Here is a 5,329-nt window from a genome sequence, read left to right as displayed (position 1 = left end):
CTTTGGAGCTTAAACCATTGCCTGAACACTTGAGGTATCCCTTTTTAGGTGATGCATCTACTTTGCCTGTTATTATTGCATCTGACCTTTCAGGTAGTGACGAGGACAAGCTCTTGAGGATTTGAGAGAATTCAAATCGGCTATCGGATGGACTATAGCAGATATCAAAGGGATTAGCCCTTCGTACTGCATGCATAAAATTCTGCTAGAGGAAGGTAGTAAGCCGACTGTTGAGCAACAACGACGACTTAATCCTATCATGAAAAAAGTTGTGAAGAAAGAAATTCTGAAGTGGCTAGATGTAGGAATCATATATCCTATTTCTGACAGTTCTTGGGTGAGCCCCGTGCAATGTGTACCTAAGAAAGGAGGTATAACTGTGGTAGCAAATGAGAAGAACGAGCTCATCCCCACTCGAACATTCACAGGATGGAGGGTATGCATGGATTACAGAAAGTTGAACAAGGCCACGAAAAAGGATCACTTCCCTCTTCCATTTATTGATCAGATGCTTGACAGGTTGGACGATCATGAGTATTATTGTCTTCTGGATGGCTATTCGGGGTATAATCAGATTTGCATTGCACTAGAGGATCAAGAAAAGACTACCTTCACTTGTCCATTTGGCATGTTTGCTTTTTGCAGAGTTTTATTTGGCTTATGTGGCGCACCTGCCACTTTTCAGAGATGTATGATGGCTATATTCTCTGATATGATTGGAAATAATGTCGAAGTGTTCATGGACGACTTCTCCGTCTTTGGACATTCATATGATGAATGTTTGAATAATCTTCGTGCGGTGCTCAAAAGGTGTGTGGACACTAATTTGATGCTCAATTGGGAAAAATGTCACTTTATGGTACGTGAAGGCATTATTCTCGGGCATAAGGTCTCTAGCAAGGGTCTTGAGGTGGACAAAGCCAAGGTGGGAGTCATTGAAAATCTTCCACCACCTATTTCTGTGAAAGGAATCCGTAGTTTTCTTGGTCATGCGAGTTTTTATCGTCGTTTCATTAAGGACTTCTCGAAGATATCTAAGTCATTGTGCAACTTGCTCGAGAAGGATGTGCCTTTCAAATTTGATGATGAATGCTTGGCGGCATTCGAGACTCTCAAGAAGAGTTTGATAACTGCACCAGTTATTACGACACCTGATTGGACAGAGCCTTTTGAGATGAGGTATGATGTGAGTGATTATGCGGTGGGAGCAGTTCTTGGGCAGCGCAAGAATAATCTTTTTCATGTGGTCTACTATGCCAGTAAGACTCTAAATGGAGCTCAAATGAACTACACCACTACTGAGAAGGAGCTCTTGGCTATAGTCTTTGGTTTCGAAAAATTTTGATCTTATCTGCTTGGGACAAAGGTGACAGTATTCACTGATCATGTTGCCATACGCTATTTGGTCTCAAAGAAGGATTCGAAGCCTAGACTTATTCGTTGGGTGCTCTTGCTACAGGAATTTGAGTTAGAAATCAAGGATCGAAAAGGTACTGAGAATCAAGTAGCTGACCATCTCTCTAGATTGGAGAATCCCGATTCTACTTCACATGATAAGACATTGATCAACGAATCTTTTCCGGATGAGCAGTTGTTCGCAGTTCAGGAGGAAGAGCCATGGTTCGCAGATATTGTGAACTATCTTGTCAGCAATATAATGCCTCATAATATGAATACAGCTTAAAAGAAGAAGTTTCTGCATGAGGTAAAGTGGTACATATGGGATGAACCGTATTTTTTTAGACAAGGAGCTGACCAGATCATCAGGAGATGTATCCTATTCTATGAGACGGAGGGGATATTACGAGACTGCCATTCCACAGTTTATGGTGGACATTATGATGGTGAAAAGACAGCAGCTCGTATTCTGCAAGCAGGTTTTTTCTGGCCTACTTTGTTTAAGGATGCACATCAGTTCATTTTAAGGTGTGATCGTTGCCAAAGAGTGGGGAATCTTACGACAAAGGATGAGATGCCGTTAAATGTGATTCTTGAAGTCGAGGTCTTTGATGTTTGGGTAAATCAATTTCAGGGACCATTTGTCTCGTCCTGCAATAATCGGTACATCTTGCTGGCAGTCGATTATGTCTCAAAATGGGTAGAAGTCAAGGCTCTACCGACGAATGATGCAAAGGTAGTGTTGAATTTTCTTCATAAGCAGATTTTCACAAGGTTTGGAACGCCACAAGTAATCATAAGTGATGAGGGGTCGCATTTCTGCAACCGTAAGTTCACTTCTATGATGCAGCGCTATAATGTGAATCATCGTGTTGCTACTGCCTATCATTCGCAAACGAATGGTCAAGCTAAAGTGTCTAATAGAGAGATCAAGCGCATTCTAGAGAAAGTTGTTTGTCCATCAAGGAAGGATTGGTCTTTAAAGCTCGATGAAGCTGTTTGGGCTTATAGAACAGCATACAAGACTCCACCTGGGATGTCCCCGTTTCAACTTATTTATGGTAAGGGATGTCATTTACCTGCGGAGCTTGAGCATAAGGCTTATTGGGCATTGAAGAAGTTGAACTTTGATCTAGATGCAGCTGGGAAGAAGCGAATGCTTCAGTTAAATGAACTTGATGAATTTCGACCCCAAGCCTACGAGAACAATAAAATGTATAAGGAAAAAGTGAAAAGGTGGCACGACAGGAAGCTATATCCTAAGTCATTTGTGCCGGGGCATCAAGTTCTTTTATTTAACTCTCGACTCCAACTTTTTCCTGGAAAGTTGAAATCAAGGTGGTCTAGACCTTTTATTATCAAAACTGTGTTTCCACATGGAGCGGTGGAGATTTTTAAGAATGATTCGGGCCAAGCATTCAAGGTTAATGGTCAGCGATTGAAGCATTACTATGAGGACACGGCAAACCGGGAAGTGGTTAGTGCCGTTTTATTGTCAACTTGAGCAAGGTACTCTACGTCAAGCTAATGACGTAAAAGAAGCGCTTCTTGGGAGGCAACCCAAGATTTATTATTATAGGAACCCTTAGAAGTCAGTAACCTATCCAAAAACACAAAAAAATCAGAAAAATTAGGCAAGAAAAAAAAATTTCCAGACACCCTCTGGGCGCTCGCTCAGCTCTGCTGGGCGCTCGCTCAGCTCTGCTGGGCGCCCGCTCAGGATGCTGGGCGCCCGCGCAGCTTTGCTGAGCGACCGCTCAGCCCCCGACTGTCTGAAATTTTTTTAGCCTTATAAAAATCCAAAAAAAAAATTAGCAAAATTCAAAATAAAAACACAAACCCACAACCCACAAATCCTTTTCCCATTAACCCACGTTTTCTACCTCAAACCCCACTCCTAATCAATTTCTAACCCTAATCCCTACCCTATATACATATAACTCCTCCATATACTCTCCCATATACTTTCAACCTTAAAACTCTCTCCCATATTCAAAAACACAACTCTTAAACATTTTTTCTCAGTTTCAATGGCACCCAAGAGATCACGAACTATTGATTGCAGCGGTACCGTTCCTACTGCTGATTCTTCAAGGGGAACTACTGCGAGACCTCGTTTGTTTGATAAGGCTACTGAGGAGGAGTATACTAGGCTTCTGGCTAAGCCGATTCTGAAGGAGAGGGGATTCTTACCATCGGGGAGGGATGTGAGTTGTTGCCGATAATTGCTGAAAAGGGGTGGATTTCTTTTTGTGAGTCACCGCAGGCGGTTCCGATGAGCGTGGTTCACGAGTTTTATACGAACGCAAAGGCTGAAAAGAATGGGTTTACCGTTGTTCGTGGGCTTACTGTGAATTATCATCCGGAGGCGATTCGCCGTGTGATTGGACAGCGACAGTGGAAGCCCACGGAGGAGAATTGGAATGAGAAGCCCTCCGAGGAGTTTGATTTGGATTTGATTTATGCTACTCTCTATCAGTCGGGCACGGTTTGGAAGTTCAAGACTGGAACTAACGAGTATCGTTCTTTTCCGGTGATTGCGATGAATAGGTGTGCCCGTGCATGGAATGCCTTTATTTGTTCTAATATTTTGCCTACTTCACATGCACATGAGGTTACAGTTGAGCGAGCAAGGTTGTTATGGGGTATTTTGAATGAGGAGTATTATATGGACCTTGGTGAGTTCATCTACCAAGGGATTTTGAAGTTTTTGAGGGGAGCGAAGCACATGAACATCCCTTATGCATCTACTGTCACGAAGCTATGCCGAGCAGTGGGAGTTCATTGGCCTACTCACGAGCAGCTGCAGATGCCAGCCGCTCCTATCGATTCAACGACTCTGAATGTGATGCAGGAGTGGATGGGTGGAGAGCCCGAGGAGCATGGGTTGGGTTATCGTCATCCAGCAGGACGCCCAGCAGCTGGTGCTACCATGGCTAGGTCGGGTCGTGATGAGGTAGGCTCTTCTAGAGCTCAGGAGGGTGCTGGGATGGATGATGCCCAGTATAGGAGGCTGTCGAGGAGGATGGATGCGATGTATGAGTCGCAGAGTAGGTTCGCTCAGGAGCTCACCCTTGCACTTGGGACTGCTTTTAGAGGCCTTGGAGCTGACATCTAGTGGCCCGTTTTTGGTGAGGACTCTACTTATCCGCCTCCTGATACTCCATCCTCTGAGGGTGATGATGATGATTTCTCCGAGTAGGTATACCATGTGTTCCTTTCTACTACCTTCACTAGGGACAGTGAAGATTTTAAGTTTGGGGTGGTATTTAAGGAATATTTTTGTGTGTGTGTCATGTAGTTGCATATTTATGATAGTTTAGTTCATATATTTGCATATTTTTGCATATTTTTGCCATATAGTTTTTTTTTATTTTATAGCTTTATTAATCATGTCATTTAGCTCATGCATATACCATGATCCCTTTTGCGTTGCTTCACCAATTGATTTGTGATTTGATGCAAGTTTAGTGATAGCGTTAGAGTGATGTTGAATCTTGTAGGTTGACATGCATGCTAGAAACACTTGTAATTTCACTAAATCTTAGAGTATGCTTAAGGACTAGATTGTTGTCATGGTTTGATGGTTTTTGAGGTTAATCTATTGATTATGCTTAGAATTTATAATAGTTTCTTAATGATAAAAGGCATGAAAAGAAAAAATTGGAGTAAAAATTGGAATTCATTGCTAATTGTGGCTAGTAGCCGGCTCGTATTTTTATGCGAGTAGTCTAGGGTTGAGCAAGATGGAGCGAAACACACTTGCTCAGAAATTTGAAAAAAAAAAGAAAAAAAAATAAAAAAAGAGAACAAAAATTAAAAAGTTAATGCATAATTTATCACGAGTGGGCTCTTTGGTATTCGAGTTATTAAGTTTTTAGGGGACTTTGTGCCTAGTGACCTAAGGCTTTTATTGTCTGGGATCTGCTAA

This window comes from Apium graveolens, chromosome 4 (genome assembly GCF_009905375.1).
Source record: "Apium graveolens cultivar Ventura chromosome 4, ASM990537v1, whole genome shotgun sequence".
Taxonomy (NCBI): Eukaryota; Viridiplantae; Streptophyta; class Magnoliopsida; order Apiales; family Apiaceae; genus Apium; species Apium graveolens.
This window is presented reverse-complemented; position numbering follows the sequence as displayed.